Source organism: Hippopotamus amphibius, chromosome 3 (assembly GCF_030028045.1).
Source record: "Hippopotamus amphibius kiboko isolate mHipAmp2 chromosome 3, mHipAmp2.hap2, whole genome shotgun sequence".
NCBI lineage: Eukaryota > Metazoa > Chordata > Mammalia > Artiodactyla > Hippopotamidae > Hippopotamus > Hippopotamus amphibius.
In genome coordinates, this window is record NC_080188.1 from 77,027,191 (window position 1) to 77,047,407 (window position 20,217).

The following is a 20,217-nucleotide window of genomic DNA, read 5'->3' on the forward strand; positions in this document are numbered from 1 at the left end:
AGTTCCAAGCTCTCCTAACCCTTTTGAAAAACATCACGCTGGAGTAGAAAAGTAGTATCATTAGCATTTATTGGGCACCTAAAGCATTCAGGTGTGATGCTAAGAACAGAATGTTTTAACAACATCCTAACAAGGTGGAAACTGCAGGAATTTAAATCCAGGCCATTTAACTTAGAACCCACACTCTTAGATGAGACAGTACCATTGTGTCCCATGATAACCGTATTTGTAAGTTTTGTGTAACACTTGCATTTAGAAATCTCTTCAAAAGTATGGGATCCTGAGTTTTCTTCCCCTGCTGTGGCATAAACACAAGCTATGAACATATCTAATGAACAGCTGCCACTGATACTTCCATCTTAATTGGGGGTTAAATATCAAACACATCGTTCTACTTAGCAGGATTTATGGTGTCCTAACTTTTCCAGCAGTTCATTTCAAACAGATTTTTTGAATAGTGGGAGAAAACAGTATCATAGTAACTTTTGAAAGTCTGTGTGGGAAATTAACCGCAAATATTAAAAAGATCGCTCACACAGTGTCAGCCTTCATTTTTAACCCCCAAACAATCACATGAGCAAATGCGACTGTTTTTTTCTCTATTATGTTTGCTACACTTTCCTCTCTGAAAATATGCCCATTAATAAAGAGGTATGAAAGGGAAGATGTAGATATCTCAAGACAAATTACACTAAAAGTGTTTTTTTTAAAGAAACACTTTTATCAGGATGGGTTTGCATATAAAAACATAACTAGCAAATGAATGTATTAGGGAAGTGTAGCCATTAGGCATGTTTTTATTATGCAATAATTTATCCATGAACAGTTTATATTTCACATCCATATTACAGTATTTCTTCCCTGTCACTGGGAGTACTCAAGCAGAATTGAATGAAAGCTCATCAGTCTGAAAAGTTCCAGAAGGGAGTTTGCAGTGGGTAGGAAATTGAGTTTAGGTTGGACTACAAGGTCCCTTTTAATTTGAAGATTCTATAATTTCCAGCTTTGACAACTGAAATGAGGTCAGTGTTCCTGTAGACTTCGTGTTGTGGTGAAATAAAAGGGCCTGTGGTGGGAAGCAGTCGTGGGCTCTCCTGGGACCTGGAGCCAGCCTGCTCCAAGTGATTCCACCACTTACTAGCTGTGTGAGCCTGGGCAAGTTATGTCCCCTGTCTCTACTTCAGTTTCCTCATCTGTAAAGTGGGGATAATAATAGCACTGGCCTCATAGAGTTGCTGTAAGGAGTAAATGAGTGAATGCAAACAGAGTACTTAGAATGGCCCCTGGCACATGGGACTGTTCTATAATCTCAGTTGTGCTGTTTTTTTCCAAGAACAATGGGGCTAGATTGTTCATTTCAAATGAACAGTCTTATCTGCTCCTTGTTGCTTCCAACATGAAACAAACGGCAGTTCATTCTGAGTTTAATGAAGGTGGGTTAGAGTTTACATCTGGTCTGAAGGAAAGGAGATAAGGAAGAAAAGGGTAGAGGTAAAATGAAGGATTTTATTTAAAGGAAACAGAAATGTCTAACATTCAGGGAAAGAAATGGAATTTCCATGGGAGTGATGATTCCATGTGATGCTGGGAATGACAGTCTGATAGGAGGAGAGAGAAAGTTCATGGTACACACTCTCATTTTACACACACACACACACACTCACTCATTCTCCATAACAAACAGATATGGGAATTATTGGCCTATTTGTAACTTAAGGTATCCATGTTAGCACAAGCATTCAGTTCTAATATTGACCTATGGCTTCAGCTGGTCAGTTCGAGTCCATAGATTTGCCCTGAGCCTCTGCCACTGTACCAAGCACTGTATGAAGTACTGTGGAGGCAAAGAGGATGCTGCCCTATGGTGCTCAGCCTGGAAGGGGACCCAAGAAGGCAAATGCTGTAGATTTCACCCAGTGTGCTGTGAGCGGTAACCAACCCGTGTGTTTCACTATGGGATCTCGGAGGAGGCCACTTGACCCATCTTAGAGGGACAGGGCAGACTCCCAGAAGGAGATGAAAGCTTAGACTTGAACCAGCTATTAGGCTGATGAAGAAGGGAAGCCAAACAAAGCAAAACAAAACCCCAAGAAGAGTAGACTTATGAAAAGTTTTAGTTCTCTCCATCAACTTTGAAGTTTGACAGAGCTGGTTCTGCTACTTATTAGTTACGTGACTTTGGGCAATTACTTACTCTCTCTGAACTTCAGTTTTGTCATCTCTGAGATGGTCTCTAGCTCACTGGGTTGTTCTAGGAATTAGGGAGACACAATGTATGAAAAGCTCAATCCGTGTGCCTGACACAAGGGGTGTGTGCAAGCTTATCTTGAGTATTGGTGGCATTAAATCACTTATACTAAAATATAATAAAAGAGGAAATGATGATTTGTTGAACTTAGACTAGGAAATAATGTCAAGGAACGCCAAAAGAAGCATCATAAGCTCAGTGTTAAGGTCCATGCATCAATTCTCGCCTGAACCGCTGGTTCAGAGCTTGAATGGAGAAAAGCTGGAGGGAATAACATTCCATCTAATGATATTCCTACCGAGGGTGGGGGGGTGGCAGGCTTTTGGCATCTCACCTTGTCTATTACCCTCCTGTTGTATTACAAAGCTCCAGCCCAAACTAAAAATCTAGAATAATCCCATGATCCACCTTCTCAGCGACTATGACGCTTAAACCATTCATAAAAGTTAAATGCAAAAATATTAATCTGTAATTTCACCTTAGCATAGAGATGAAGTGAAATAGGGGCCTGGAAATCAGTCTACAGTAACAGCTAGGGTTTATCACAAGCCCGCTCTGAGTCAGGGACTCTCCATATGCTGTTTCTAATGCACGTGGCAACTTACAAGAAAGTTCTGTTCTCATTTACAAATGAAGAACCCAAGGCACAACTGGTGACTTAACAAAGGTCACATTGCTCCTTCATGGGAAGCCACCAGCAGGCAGATCTGTGTGCTAGCAGAGCTGCTCTCGTCATCATGGAGCCACTACACCTCTCACTCGGAGGTCAGGGAAGGGAGGTGACATGTGTGGTCAAGGAGCCTGAACATCCCCAGGAGCCTAGGGAAGACCATTCCTCGTCCTTCTGCCTCTGGGATGCCTCTGCCACAATGTTGTAATAACATCGTGAATTGTCCTGGCAAGTCAGGAAGTTTCTCAGGGAAGAGAAGAAAAAAGTCCACCCAGAATGGGAGAGGAAATGCTAATTGGAGTTCTCCAGGAGGTGAGTGGAGTTAAGAACTTGATCCTGGTTGGGGCTGTTAGATCTCTGCTTTGCAGATGACCCCAAATGTAGATGCAGCCTCTTTGAAATGAGGAATTCTCTGGTTGTGATGAAGTATATTTTCTTCTTAGGTGGAGTGGAACACTTTTTTTTCTCAAGATAGATTTAAAAAAATGAGAGATCTTGGTTCAAATCCTATCTCTGCTACTTAATAACTGTGTGATTTCCCCCTCTACAGCTCCCTATTCATCTGCTAAGTAAAATTAATGGTATTTACTTCACTTTTCTTATCTCTAAAATGGTGATAATACCTGCCTCTTAGGATAATTGCGAGGAAGTGCTATTCACGCCAGCATGAAGTCTGGTGTGTAGGAAATGTTCCCCCAAAGACGCCTATCATTTTATTTTTATGTTAGTATTTTTATTAGCTATATTATAGCATTCTTATATAAAGTGCCTGGATGTGGTAGATGATTGATAAATGACAGCTATTGCCATTAAAAGACAACATTTTTGTATTGGTGCTGGTCTACTGGTAGAATTGACTGAGGTGGAATGAGGAGAAATCCTAAATCCATATGCAAACATAAAAACAAAAATAAAAAAGCAGAACCGGAAGGAAAAGAATCCTACCCTGAGTCAGCCAACTTGTTCCCAGGATTTAATTATCAGAAATTTCTACATTGTAAATTTGGCCTTCAGAGATTTCAAAGATTGCATTTTTTAGTGTTTTTTTGTTTGTTTTTACCAAAGTTCATTTGAAGATTCCAGTCTTCACTGAGCCAAAGAAGAAAGGGAATGGGATTTAAATTTCTACTCATTTATCTAGTTTTGTTTTGTGAAAGAAAACAACAGCTCTGTCCAAGGTCAGGTTCTTAACTCTACTCACCTCTGAAGAATTCCTCTTAACCTTTCCTCTGCCTTTTTTGGGTGATGCTTCGTCTGTGTCTGTGGTAGGGGCAAAGGGGACCACATACCCCAGGGGTGATGAGACAGAATCTAAAGAAAGGCGGAAGATTCAGGAGACAGAGTCAGAGGCTCCCTGAGCAGTTATTCCCTCCACTCTCCGCCCTCCCACCCCCAGAGTGCTTTGTCCCTAAAAGCTACCTGCTTGTTCCCTTGGTGATTTTTTGCCCTATCACAGCTCTCAGTGGAGCTCAATCCCTTCTATGGCTAAATGTCCAACTGCTACTGTTTGGAGAGATGGCCAGAGCCAAGGAGGACCAGCTTGAGAAACACTGTGAGGGCTCCTGTCACACCATGTCCCTGTGACTGATGCAGGCCAGCCTGGGCAGCCAGCAAGCACTGCATCCCTGAAAGGTGATCGTCCACGAGGAGTCTTGGACCTAGGGCAGAGACCGGGGGAATGCCGGGGAGTTATGGCAAGGCAAGCCAATAAGGAAATAGGCAGTTTTCCTCCGGAAATGATGCTCACAATCTATCTATATCTATCTATTATCTTTCTATCTATTATCTATCTATCTATCTATCTATCTATCTATCTATCTATCTATCATCTGTCTATCTATCCATCTAGCATCTAGCTATCCATCCATCATCAATCAATCATCTGCTTACCCACATATCTATATATGTGTGTATGTTTAGGGGTGGAATGGTGTAAGATATGTTTGGAGATACTGCTATTTTTTTATTGAAGTATAGTTGATTTACAATGTTGTGTTAGTTTCTGGTGTACAGCAAAATGATTCATATATATTATATATAATATATATAATTTATATATATATTCTCTTTCAGATTCTTTTTATAGTAAATTATACTATAAATTATAGTATAAATTACAAAATATTGAATATAGTTCCCTGTGCTATACAGCAGGACCTTGTTGTTTATTTTATATATAGTAGTGTTTATCTGCTAATCCCAAACTCCTAATTCCCACCCCCCCACTCTCCCCTTTGGTAACTCTAAGCTTGTTTTCTAGAGACACTGCTATTTTAAAACCTACCTAGAATTTGCACCTATTACTTTAGTGGTGGAGACAGAATTCATCCTCAGAGAGACCCTCCTTTTGATTGGGAAAACACTGTAGTAGGCTTTTTGGTAAAACAAAGATAGGGCCATGCTTCTATTCTGGAAGAGACAGATTAAGACAGAGATAAGCTAAGCTGCTCTGCAGAGATCTTTTTCTCTAATAGATTTAACGACTTAGAGAGCAGAGTCAGGCGGAGTGGAGGTAAAGAAGGGCGCTCCTGGTGAGGAGGGGAAGCAGAGTTCAGCGTCGTAGGGGCAGGCAGGAGGTTCAGAATGGAGCTTAATTGTAAGGGATTCCTTTGACAGGGCTGTGACCAATGGGCTTAATAAGCGATTATAACAAGTTTTCTATCTCCTTTTTCTGTGGTATGACTCCTCAGGCTGTCCCGGACTCTCAGTAAGTTTTGTCACACTCTATGGCTGGTGTCAGCTGTGTTGTTGGAAGGAAGGGAGGAGCTGGTGTCCGCACAGGACAGATGAGTCACAGGGAGATGGGGTCGGGAGATCACAAGTGTTGATTGGGAGTGATAACTAAGCAGGAGTCCTGAGCCTCTCCCACAAATTCTCAGAAATTCTTGGGAAAGAAGACTGGACGTCTCTTGGTCACACAGATTATTTGAGAGGGATATTGGCAGAGTTATTTACCATCTGGGGCACGGTGTGATTCATGGACACACTTTTAAAGTTTACGGAAGCTGCTCCCCACCTTGAGTTTTGATGAGAGCTAGGGCCCAGCTCCACCATGGCCCTCAAGCAGGTCAGAGATGGCTTTCCTAGCCCCCAGCCCCATGCCCCATGCCCCTGGCCTGGGCGTGTGTGACCTAGGCTTTGCCAATCAGGCATCCACCCGGGACCCTGAATGGGAAGATTGTGAGTCAAAGGAGAGGGGCAGTGGAGAATCTATTCTGGGAAGTGGGGTGGAGGACAGCTGGAACCTCCAGTTTCCAGGGGCAGAAGAGAGAGAGGGCTGATACCACTTGTGGGCTCAGGTTCTCCAAGAAGCAGATGTAAAGAGATTTATTAGAGAAAACAGCTCTGGAGAATGTAGAAGGAGAGAGTGGGAGTTGGTGGAGAGAGCCATTAGACGGAGAGGCAAGTCTAACCACTGTGAAAGAAGAAAGGGAAGAAAAGATTGATGGGAAGGGACTCAGGCGGCAGCATAATTCTGTGAACCTCTTGGTTTGGCCAATGTAGAGTCCCAAGGAAAAGCTCTGTATTAGTTTTTATTGCTGTTTAAAACAGCACAAATTCAATATCTAATAGGCCTGGAGGTCACGAGTCTGCAATGAGTCTTAGAGGGCTAAAATCAAGGTGTTGCTAGTGCTAGGTCCTTCTGAGCACTCCAGGAGTGAAGCTGTTCCTTGCCTCTTTCAAGAGACTGCCAACATTCCTTGGCTTGTGGATGCATCACTCCAATCTCTTCTGTCATCACATTTCCTCCTCGCTATGATCTCTTGCTTCTGTCTTATAAGAACCTTTGTGATTACATCAGGTCTATCCTGATAATCCATGATAATCTTGCCATCTCAGGATCACATCCACAAAAATCTCTTTTGCCATGTAAAGTAACATTCATAGGTTCTGGGAATGAGGATGTGGACATTTGGGAGGAGACCATTTTTCAGCTGACCACAGTTGCCTTGTAGAGGAATCCTGCATTGGGCAGGAATGGCCCAGCACTAGTGTCCCTGAGAGGCTCACCCATGGGCTGGGAGGAACCCCAGGGGAAGCATGGTCTCAGTGATGATGGGCCAGCAGCTGGATACTCACAATCAGTGCTGCTCCTTTGTGTAGGTCCTGTTGAAGGAGGACTGAGCTGCACCACTCCACGGATGCCACATAGTTGATCTGGTTTCCTGTGTTGGTGGCAAGAGTGCAAGCTCTGGGGTCCAGGGTTCAGTGGTACCAGAAGCAGTATCCTCTGCTTATAGTCTTGTGACATGATTTCCTCTTTGGTTCTAAACACCTCAACTGGAACTTCCTAGGTGGCGCAGTGGTTAAGAATCTGCCTGCCAATGCAGTGGACGCAGGTTTGATCCCTGCCCCAGGGAGATACCACATGCCTTGGAGCAACTAAGCCCCTGTGGCACAACTATTGAGCCCATGTGCAGCAACTACTGAAGCCTGCACGCCTAGAGCCTGTGCTCCACAAGAGAAGCCACCACAATGAGGAGCCTGCACACCACAATGAAGAGTAGCCCCCGCTCACTGCAACTAGAGAAAGCCCGTGTGCAGCAATGAAGACCCAACACAGCCAATAAAATAAATAATGAAATAACTAAATAAATAAATTTTTTAAAAAATTATTAAAAACAAAAAACACCTCAACTCTCTTCTGCTTGTTTTCTGAGCTTTCTTCTCAAAGTTTCCTTGTGTTTCTGTGGCCTCCTTGATCACTTTTTTTTTACATATACATTTTATTTTTTAAGAATTTTATTTTATATTGGTATATAGTTGATTTACAATGTAGTGTTAGTTTCAAGTGTACAGCAAATTGATTCAGTTATACAGATACATATATCTGTTCTTTTTCAAATTCTTTTCCCAATTAGGTTATTACAGAATATTGAGTAAATTTCCCTGTGCTGTACAGCAGGTCCTTATTAGTTATCTATTTTATATATAGTAGTGTGTGTATGTCAATCCCAAACTCCTATTTCATCCCTCCCTCCCACCTTTTCCCTTTAGTAACCATGAGTTTGTTTTCTTTGTCTGTGAGTCTGTTTCTGTTCATCTTTTAACAAATTTCTTTTCTACTGAAATCAACCAGAGTCAGTGTGGCTGGTCATTGTTTCCCAATGTTTATTTTCCCCCTTTTTCTTTTAGTAATAGAACCTCCTCCCCAATGCTCAGCTGGGCAAAAGTCCACCGAGCTAGAGCCTAAATTTTCCAGTTCACCTTGTGGCCGGGTATGGCCGTGAGACTAAGTTGTCTTCAGGGAAATGTAAGCAGAAGTCACGTATATAACTTCCACATGACTTCTTCAAAAGGAACTTCCTTGCACTTCCCTTCCTCGTTTTCCCTCTCCTTGAGGGCTGAGTGTGTGTGTGGTACTGGGGAGCTGGCTTTGATTCAGTGAATAAGAGTGCATTTGAGGACATAATAGGGCAGGTAGAGAGAAGGAACCAGGCTCCCTGGGTGACTTCACAGAGCTCAGCCTCCTGCCTACCTTAGATTGCCTGTATTCTTCTGGACTGTTATGAGGCAAAGAAAGAAAGCCGTATTGTTTGAACCACTGCATTCTAAGTGGCTGTAATTTAATAATTACAGGCTTAGCATAACCTACCTAATGAAAACAGGCAGTTTCTGTCTCATAACCTTGACTAGTTTAGAAACAGAAACCAGGAGTAATTCCAGTACCTCAGGAAAGGGAAGAGGAAAGAATTCTGGGATTAATCGGAAAGTTGGGACTAAGGGCATTAAAATTCCAGTAACAGTATATAAGAATGAGAATTTGTTAGCCCATGGCGTGCAGCAGTGAAACAGCCAACTGCCATTGAACAGTACAAATGGGAAGGCGCACGCAGCACGGTGGGCGGGGTAGTCACTACTAAGAATCAGCAGTAGCATAAATTAAAAAATAACAACCTTAAATCACTAAATTCTGAGCTCAAATCACAGGAAAAAAAAAACAGGATCATGTGTAACTATGCTAATACAATCTATTGCAACAGGGTCAACACAGGGCTGCAAACCAAATGCAATGGCTAATTCCGAAGTTAGCTTTGATCTGTTTTATTCGCAGCCTTGCCAGTAGAACATTGCACACCAACACGTGGGATCCTGAGAATTGAAACGAGGGGGATATATGCGAGGATGCAGAGGCCTCAGACTATTTTGATCCCCCAATGGCCGCTGAGCCTCTGGAGGTCACCGAGGAACATATGCCCACAGGTAACAGTCCATGAGGCACTCGGGAAATCAGCTGTTGGAAATTCTACTGAATTTTAACAAGGTAAAGGGGGAAAGGTCTCAGTCTATGTCCAGACGAGTATCAACTCTCTGAAGAGGTTGTTCTCGCCTTATTTGAAAACTCTGTAATACCCTTTCTGAGGATTTACTCTACAGGGAAATGTCAATTGTTTATTTCCACACTCTCAACATCCTTCATCATCTGCAGACCTATAATTAAAATGCCAGCATGCCGTGTGGAAGGAAAGGGGAGCAATTACAAAGTCAAGTAGCAAAGGAAAAGGCTTTCTAGAACAAAAAAAAAATAATTTTTTCCTATTTTATAGTATCAAAAGTAATTTTGGCATATGATTGGGGAATGGATTCTGGGGTGCTAGGTCAAGGAGGGGGAGAATATACATTTAAACTGAAGATTTCTGTCTTTATCTTGGTGGGGGTGGTTTTTCAGGGTTTCCTCTAGGTCCAACCTAAAGAGTTAATCAAACCAACCTAACATTCATGAGGGAATGGCTGATTAATGATGAAATCAGTTATTAGAAGCATAAAGTGGTTTAGTTATCCATTTAACTTTCTGGTTTGACTGGAGTAGAACATGGATGGGTCTTAGGAAGTACAGTGGATTATTGTAAACTCAATTAGATGATGACCCTAATTGCAGCTTCTACTCCAGATGTCTCTTTAATGGACGTAATTATTAGAGCCCATGCGCACAGGTACTACTTAGTTTATTCTTTTTCTTTGTCCCAGGGATTGGAAGACTTTTCCCAGATAGTACATACTACAGGCTTTGCACATCATATGCTCTCTGTTGCAACTATTCAACTCTGCCATTGCAGCAAGAAAACAGCCATAGACCATGCATAAACAACTGGGGGTGGCTGTGTTCCAATAAAATTTTATTTACAAAAATGAGCCGTAAGTGCCCCAGTAGCAATAAGCACATCTAGTGCCTAGATCTTGATTTCTAATATCATTCTCCAACAAAAGGAAGTAGGGGTCCTTGGGGAATGTCTGATTCTAGGACTGGGATAAGAAATACATAAGATGAACCAAAAAGTAAGCAAGTGCTCAAAAACAATCACATTGATGGAAGTATGTCAAAGAGACAACTAAAAGGAACTTCCAACGGCCAAAGCTGGAGCAAAGCAAGCAAAAAAGTAAAGTAGTATTAGATTATAAGCCGAAGAATATGATTAATATCATGAGCCCATACTGATACAAATAGATGATTGAATAAATTAGCAAGTGGAGAGAAGAGACAAATCCCTCATGCAGGAGAATTCTGAATAAATTATGTAGATACTCCATCCTAAAATAGGAGGAGCATAAGTTCCTATTTTTTAAGTGCGGGCTATGCACAGTGACATTTTTCCAAAGACTACATATGGAAAGATGGAAATAAGTAACTTTATGGTGGAGAAACCTGATAAACATGGCTTCATCAGGTAACTGAGGTCAACATCAACACTTATAAATCACGTTGATAGTACATACCCTTGGTGTGATGTAATGACGAGCACACTTTGCATCTGTAATATTCTTCCCCAAACCCATAACCCCAGTTGAATCGCGAGGAAATCATCAAATTCCAATAGAGGGACATTCTATGATATTCCTGACTGCTACTCCTTAAAACTGTCAAGGTCATCAAAACCAGGGAATGTTTGAGCAACCGTCACAGCTATGAGCAGCCTAAGGAGTTATGACAACTACATGTAATGTGGTATCCTGGATGGGATCCTGGTGCAGAAATGTAAAAAATCAGGTAAAAATGAGGGAAGTCTGAATAAACTATGAACTTTAGTAATAGTGTCTCAATGCTGGTTCATTAACTGTGACGAACGTACCCCACTAATGTAAGATGTTAATAGTAGGAGAAACCATGAGGATTTATATGGGAGCTCTCTGTACTATCTGCTCAATTTTTCTCTAACGCTAAAACTGCTCTAAAAAATAAAGTCTGTCACATAGAAAACAAACTTACGGTTTCCAAAGGAGAAGGGAGGGGGAAGGGATAAATTAGGAGGTTGGGATTAGCAGAATCAACCTACTATATGTAAAATAGATAACCAAAAAAGACCTACGTAGAGCATAGGGAACTATAGTCCATACCTTGTAATAAACTGTAATGGAAAAGAATCTGAAAAAGAATAGATCTACATCTACATCTATACATGTATAACTGAATCACTTTGCTGCACAACAGAAACTAACACAACATTGTAAAACAACTACACTTCAATAAAAATAATTAGAAAAAATAAAGTTTGTTAATAAAATTGGAAAAGGTGACAAGCTGGATCTCATCGTACCTTCGGACTCTACTTTGCTGACTCCTGCTCTATGCCATTAAGCAGAGAAAACAGTCAAATTTGCTTTCACCTTGCAGGAATAGTAGAACACCTTTACTATTTTGCCTCAGGGTTGTGTCAGTTCTCTACACAACAATGCAGTAGACCAGTATTTTATTGACCATCCCATTATCCCATAGGACATCATCGTGATCCACTAGATGGATGACATCTTGCTGACATGAGTTGAAGAGTGGAAATTAAGTAACCTAGATGCGTTAATGAAACACATGTCTGCCAAAGGGAAAGAAATACATACTCCATAAAAATAGAGGAGGAGACCTACTACTTCAGTGAAGTTTCCAGGAGTCTTAGAGTCCAGGGCATACTGGAGTATCTTCTTTAAAGGCAATGACAGGGCTTCCCTGGTAGCACAGTGGTTAAGAATCCACCTGCCAATGCAGGGGACAAGGGTTCGATCCCTGGTCCAGGAAGATCCCACATGCTGTAGAGCAACTAAGCCTGTGTGCCACAACCACTGAGCCTGCGCTCTAGAGCCTGTGAACCACAACTGATGAGCCCATGTGCCACAACTACTGAAGCCTGCGTGCCTAGAGCCCGTGCTCCACAACAAGAGAAGCCACTGCAATGAGAAGCCTGCTCACCACAATGAAGAGTGACCTCCACTAGCTGCAAGTAGAGAAAGCCCTGGCACAATAATGAAGACTCAACACAGCCAATAAGTAAAAATAAGATAAATAAATAAATTTATTTTTTAAAAAAGGGAATGACAGGTTGGAACATGTGGTAGCACCTGTTTATTACAACAGGTACAGTCTTGGGCTCTTTGAATTTTATTGCATTTGATTGGGTTGCCCTGAATGATTGACAAGGTGACCTGAAGAATTGCTAGGACCTTATAGGATGCAAGGAATACAGAAGAGTATACTATCTCTGTTAACAAGGTTTATTGTTATAATATAAGGAAAGTAAGAAAAACCAGAAAAAGTCAAAATAACCCAAGCTGGCCTAGAGAACTAAAACATTATTGCTATTTAAGTTGCACTGAAAGGTCTCATCATATGTCCACTGACTTAACAGTTATCGCTACTCATGATTCAGGGCTTCCACTCAACTTATTTTTTTTTCCTAGAATTAATTCTCTGTTCTCTCTTGGCTTCTTTTTCTGCCCCTGTAACTACTACAATTGAATGACTATTTTTAATCTTTTCTATTTATCTCAAGATTTCTGTTTACTCGGAGCTTCTACTTCCACCCAGTTTTGCTTACTGCCTTCTTTTTGTGCATGTGTTTCTTGGCCTCTCCAGCCTGCTGACTCTTTCTGAATGCTTTGTATTCAATCTCTAAAAAGAGATTCTGGTTGGATCCTTAATTCTCACCCAATGCCCTTTTATGGTAGAGCTCTTGACTAGGCCCCTAGCCAAGTAACAGATGTCGGTCCGATATCTATCCCTGGTCCAATCAACTCTGGCCATAGGCCGTGATGTCACATGATACACACAGGAACCCAATGACCTATGCAAGGGATCTTTCAGAAGAGGTGTTATTGTGGCAGACATGCTAAAGCTTCTCAGGATGAGGACATGATGATCAGGAGGCACTTTCCCTGGCCTGTCCAGACAATTTACTTTGCCATTTTGACTAAAGCAGTCCCCAACATTTAACAGCTTAAAGAGTTAAGGGAAAAAATTAAAACTCTTACTTATTTCAAGTTGGCAGATGAGTTAGAAAGTTTTGATTGAGAGGAAGTTACTTCGGAGGAATTCCTTGTCAGTCCAGTGGTTAGTACTCCATACTTTACTGCCGAGGGCTCAAGTTCAATCCCCAGTCAGGGAACTAAGATCCCACATGTTGGGGCAGAAAAAAAGAAAAAAGAGAGAGAGAGAGGAAGGTACTTTAGGAGACCACCAGTCATTATCATACTTCCTGTTTCCTTTTCTCTGCTTATATATGGAAGGTCTTCCTTCCAGTGGGTACTCTTGGTTTATGGTGGGAATATGAGTAGGGCTGTGGAGAAAAGGAACACAGTGGCTCCAGACCCCACACACATAAGTCTGATGGGTGCCATAAATGCTATAGAGCTGGAGCTCAGTAGGTACTTTGTTAGTCCCTGCCTGGGTTGGGTCCTATGTACAATGATCAAGTACTTGCTCATCTTTTATTTTTTCTTTAAAAAAAATTAATTTGAACTTGGTGACTGTGTTGTTGCTCATGGAAACCTGCTCATCGAAACTCTTGGCATAGCTGGTTTGATTTTTGTGTCCTAGCATTGTCTCCCAGCCTCCTCAGCCTCTCTCCAGCACAGCCTCCAGAGCTCTGCAAGGTGTGGAGTGATGAAAGCGCATCACTGAGATTCTGTCTCTAGTGGCCTGACACAGGTGCTGCCATCAACCTCTGGATTCATCCCTCTTGAATTCTGTGAAATTCTCTCCTTTAGTCATTCAACGCGAAAAGAATTAAAACTCTTATTTCCTAATCTAGTTTTTTTTTTGGGGGGGGATTATTGATTATCTTTTTAACAACAAATGAGTTTCACCAATATTTCCCATTATACCCACAAACACTCCTTACTTGTCGTGCTCTTGTTCCTATCATTTTTCATATTAATGTTAAGAGAGCATTGAACGGAATCTTCTTTCAATCACCACTCACATGAGCACTTATTTTGTTTGCAACTTTGAAACTAAAGATCTATAAAATTTTAAATATAAACTCCCTAGACAAGAGGTTCTCAAACAATTATGAGTGACTGAATTTAGTGCTGAATTTATAATTCAGAGAGAGAAAGACTGGGTGAAGTATACCTCAGAGACTCAGAAATCATATCTTGCAAAAGCAATCATGTTTTATTTGTTTTAAATCAAACTAGCATCAGAACAGAATTAATTCAAGTTATTATCTAAGAAGATATTAACCTATGCACCATACATAGCTTCAACACCCAGTTTCCTTTTGCTGCAAGAAACTGTAAATTTTATTGGACAAGCACACAAAAAGCCTGTCATATTATTCATCACCCCTAGAAGCAGGTCATAGAACAGAAAAGTAATGTCACTAACAAGAAGCAGTTTTCTGTAGTAGACAGCAATTCTCACCCTGTCATGGATTTTTCTTACTATTGACAGCAAATTTGGCAGGCATTGACCAGAAATGGTGCTTTCTCCAGCCCCATACCAGAGCTTGAACATGAAATAAGCTTATACCACATTCAATGTCAGTCACATATTCCCTCTACTCAAAGTCACATCTCTCTTCTGATCTAAATGATTAAGGAGGATGTTTAAAAGCAGACATTTTACACTTTGTTATGGAGTGGTTGGTAAGTAATATTTTGCAATGCCAACACTTGTAAGAGGAGACAGCAACTACTTTAATATGATTGAAGGTAGCAATATTCACTACAACAAATAAGACCTACCATTGGCCACTAGACATTTCTTCGTGGCTGATTAACTATCTATTTACTCTCTTCAGGAAAATGCCAGGTCAATTAGTATAGGAATTTGCAGGGTTTACAAATGACCCTGTAAGGAGTTGGTATTCTATTTTCCTAGTTCTGGTATTTCTGTTGCTTTTTTAAGGTATGTTGTATGATAAAGCTTAATGTGACTCTCATTTCTTTAAAGTCACTTCAGGGATGAGATAGCATGTAAGGGATGAGATAGCATGAGAATCTGGGGAGGTACACAGAGGCAGTAACTAATAAAGATTGTGTGAGTAATTGGGCTCAGGGTATGCAAATTAGCCGGGAGAGGGATGTGCTCCTCAGTGAGCAAGTTCTTGGTTGAAAGCTGCTGAGGTGGATAACCTATTTGGGATCAGTGGAGGGACTGATGAAGCAGAGACATCTCCAGAAAAAAATGATACCTACCTCTCAACAATGTCCATTCCCCCTTTATACGGCTAGTAGGAAGTTTAAAAGACAAAAATAGTAAAATCATCCATATCTACAATAAGTAGTTAAGAGACACACAAAACAAAAAGATGTAAAATATAATGTCAAAAACATTAAATGTTGTGGGCATGGGAGTTGTTAGAATGCAGGGTTGTTAGAATGTGTTTGAACTTAAGAGATCACCAACTTAAAATAATCATATATGATACCAAAATCAGACAAAGACACCTTTAAAAAAGAAAACTACAGGCCAATATCACTGATAAACATAGATGTAAAAATCCTCAACAAAATAGTAGCAAACCAAATTCAACAATACATGTCAAGGATCATACACCTTGCTTAAGTGCGATTAATCCTAGGGATGCAAGGATGGTTCAATATCCACAAATCAATCAATGTGATATGCCACATTAGCAAATTGAAGAATAATGATCATCACAATAGGTGTAGAAAAACCTTTTGACAAAATTCAACATTCATGTATAATAAAAACTCTCAACAAAGTGGGTGTAGAGGGAACACCTCAGCATAATAAAGCCTATATATGACAAACCTACAGCTAACATCATAGTCAGTGGTGAAAAGTGGAAAGCATTTCCTCCAAGATCAGGAACAACCCAAGGATGATCACTCTTGCTAATTTTATTCAATATAATATTGGAAATCCTAGCCACAGAAATCAGACAAGAAAAAGAAATAAAAGGAATCCAAATTGGAAAGGAAAAGATAAAACTGTCACAGTTGCAGATGACATTATACTACATACAGAAAATCCTAAGGATGCCACCAAAAAACTATCAGAACTAATAAATGAATTTAGTAAAGTTGCAGGATACAAAATTAATATAGAGAAATATGTTGAATTTCTATACACTAATAAACTATCAGAAAGAGAAATTTAAAAAATGATTCCATTTATAATTGCATCAAAAAGAATAAAGTAATTAGAAATAAATCTAATCAGTGAGGTAAAAGATCTGTACTAGGAAAACTATAAGATGATGATGAAATTGAAGATGACACCAACAAATGGAAAGATACCATGTGCATGGATTGAAAGAATTAATATCATTAAAATGATGATATTCCCCAAGGCAATCTACAGATTCAACGCTATCCTTATCAAAATACCAATGGCATTTTTCACAGAACTAGAACAAATAATTCTAAAATTTTTATGGAAACACAGAAGGCCCTGAATAGCCAAAATAATCTTGAGAACAAAGAACAAAGCTGGAGGTATCATGCGCCCAGATTTCAAACTATACTACAAAACTATAGTAATCAAAACAGTATAGTACTGGCACAAAAATAGACACAGAGATCAGTGGAACAAAATAGAGCCCAGAAATGAACTCACATTTATATGGGCAATTAATCTATGACAAAGGAAGCAAGAACATATTGATACAATGGGGAAAAGACAGCCTCTTTAATAAATGGTGTTTTGAAAACTGAGCAGCTACATACAGAAGAATCAAACTGGACTACTTTTTTTACACCATATACAAAAATAAACTCAAAATGGATTGAAGACTTAAATGTAAGACCTGAAACCATAAACCTCCTAGAAGAAAACATAGGCAGTTGTCAGAAAACAAAAGCATGCCCTTTGACATCAGTCTTAGCAATGTTTTTTGTATATGTCTTCTCAGGCAAGGGAAACAAATACAAAAATAAGCAAATGGGACCATATCAAGCTAAAAAGCTTTTGCACAGCAAAGGAAATTCAACAAAACAAAAAGGTAGCCTACTGAGCAGGAGAAGATATTTGTAAATGATATATCAGAAAATGAGCTAATACACAAAATATACAAAGAACTCATACGACTCAACATCAAGAAGCAAACAACCCAATTTAAAAGTGAGCAGGGAAACTGAATAGATATTTTTCCAAAGAAGACATAGAGATAGATGGCCAATAGACACCTGAAAAGATGCTCAACATCACTAATCATCAGAGAAATGCAAATCAAGCCCACAATGAGATATCATCCCACACCTGTCTGAGTGCCTGTTATCAAAAAGATGACAAATGACAAGTGTTAGTGAGGTTGTGGAGAAAAGGAAACCCTCATGCACTGTTGGTGGGAGTTCAAATTGGTACAGCCACTATAAGAAACAGTATAGAGTTTCCTCAAATTAATTAAAAATAGAACTGCTATACGATCTAGCAATTACACTCCTGGGTATTTTTCCAAAGAAAACAAAAACAATAATTTGAAAAGATATATGCATCCCTCTATTCCTTGAAGCATTCTTTATAATAGCCAAGATAGGGAAGCAAACTAAAGTATCCATCAATAGATGAATGGATGTGACATATATACTCATATAGTTTTATATAATGGAATATTACTCAGCCATAAAAAGGAATGAAATGTTACCATTTGGAACAGAATAGATGAACTTAGAGAATATTATGCTAAGTGAAATAAGTCACATAAAGAAAGATAAATACTGCGTGATTTCACTTACATGTAGAATCTAAAAAATAAAATAAATGGACAAACAATAAAACAGAAACAGGCTCATAGATACAGAGAACAAACTGGTGGTTGCCAGAGGAGCAGTTGGTGGATGAGTAAAACAGGTGAGGGAGATTAAGCGGTACAAACTTCCCTTATAAAACAAGTCACAGAGATGTAATGTGCAGCGTAGGGAATAGAGTCAATAAAATTGTAATAACTTTGTATGGTGATGGATGGTGACTAGACTTATCATACTGATCATTTTGTAATGTGTAACAAAATTGAATCACTATGTTGTACCCCTGAAACTAATATAATATTGTAAGAAAGAAAAAAATGTGCTGTTCACAATTGAAAAACAACAACAACAGAAACATTCACCCCTAGGTTTATATTATCCTGTCTTCTGGAGAATTTTCTCATAAGAATGCCACTCCATTGGCTACTCTCATTACCTGAAGGCTGTAACCAAATCTCATAAGTAGTCTCTTATGAGACTACTACGAAGCTACCACAATTAAGGCTACGATTAACAGGTAGCAGGATGAGGGCAACCTACGGTGCTGACATCAGCCACACTGCCCAGAGTGCCTGGCCAACAAGCTTAACAAATCTCGTAAACCCTCAAGGTCTACTTTAGAAAGCCAGGTGTCTTTCTCTTTAAGTTTCAACATTGACCTTTCCACTTGGCCCTGGCATTACTCCAGGTACAGCAGAATGTATTAGTGGTTGCATAGATTTCTCTTTGGCCCGTGAGGAGGGAGTTTACAGCAATTCTATCATCCAGAACAGATCTGACCTAAATGCCTTCCAGGGCCTGGGTGATGTCATTGACAATTTCAGCTAAAGTAAAGGACAAGTTTTACACTACCTTTTCTAATTGGATCTTTCCTATGTCCTGTCATAGAGATTACTGCCTGCAAAGCATGCATAAATAAGGAGACATCTATTTGAGAAGCAACCCCAAGTAACCAAGGTAGCTTCATTTTGGAGAGGTATCTACTCATGGTGTTTCCTTAAACACTTGAAGGTCTCTGTGACAATCCCCTCCCCTCAAAGTGCAAGTCACCATATTTTGGGAAGGGAGGCAAGTTAATGCCTGACTTCCACACAAAAAGTACAATCCTGGGCTTCCCTGGTGGCACAGTGGTTAAGAATCCGCCTGCCAATGAGGGGGCATGGGTTCAAGCCCTGCTCCAGGAAGATCCCACATGCCATGGAGCAACTGAGCCCATGCGCCACAACTACTGACCCTGCAGTCTACAGCCCGTGAGCCACAACTATTGAGCCCACATGCCACAACTACTGAAGCCCACGCGCCTAGAGGCCACGCTCTGCAACAAGAGCAGCCACTGCAATGAGAAGCCCGAGCACCACAACGAAAAGCAGCCCCTACTCGCCGCAACTAGAGAAAGCCCGCATAGCAACAAAGACCCAATGCAGCCAATAAGTAAACAAATAAATTTATCTAAAAAAAAAAAAAGTACAATCCTGAGGATGGTCATGGTGCCCTGGAAAGAAAGTTTTGTTTACCATTGTTGGGGATACCCAAGGGGGACCTACATCAGTTGCAGGCATAGGTTCATAATGCTTCTAACGTGAACTTCTAGCCAATTGGTAAACCTTAGAGGCCCCAGTTAAGTTCAGATAACTGAGTCTAGTCCTTGTTTTCAGAGGAAAGACATCTTTATCTCCATATATAGATAAATAATGTTGAAGAATTATCCACCTACCCTTGTTTTGTTAAGAATCTTGTTTTGCCCAGAATATGTTTTGAGAATCTGTGGAGATAATCATATGGTTTTTCTCCTTATGTGTAGTAATATGGGAAAGTACATTAAAGATTTCCAAATATTGGCATTTTCTTATGCTCTTGAAACAAACCCCATTTAGTCATGGTGTATCAATAATTTCGTATGCTGTTGTATTCTGTTTATTAATATTATATTTAGAATATTTTAATTGATTTGATCAGTGAATCTGGGTCTGTAGTTTTATGTGCAATCTTTGTTAGCCTTTCTATGTTATGCTCACTTCATTTAAAAAATGTGATCTGTATATAGTATTTGGAGTTTATTAAGGTTTTCTTCATGGCCTGCTATGTAATAAAGTTTTTAAAATATTCATCAGGGATTTGGAAGGACTGTGTAATTTTTTATATAGGATCACTTGTTAATTGTGCATGGTTTAAAGTCTCTATAACATTCCCTTCTCTGCCTCTAAACCCTATCCCCTTTCTCTTCAGATAGCCAATGTCAACAGTTTCTGGTGCATAATTCCAGAAAAAAAATTTATGTATTTAATTATGTATGTTAGTAACCTTTTTAAATATAAAAAATTAAATTGTTTCATATACTGTTTTATAACCTATATTATTTTAATTTAATATAACTGGG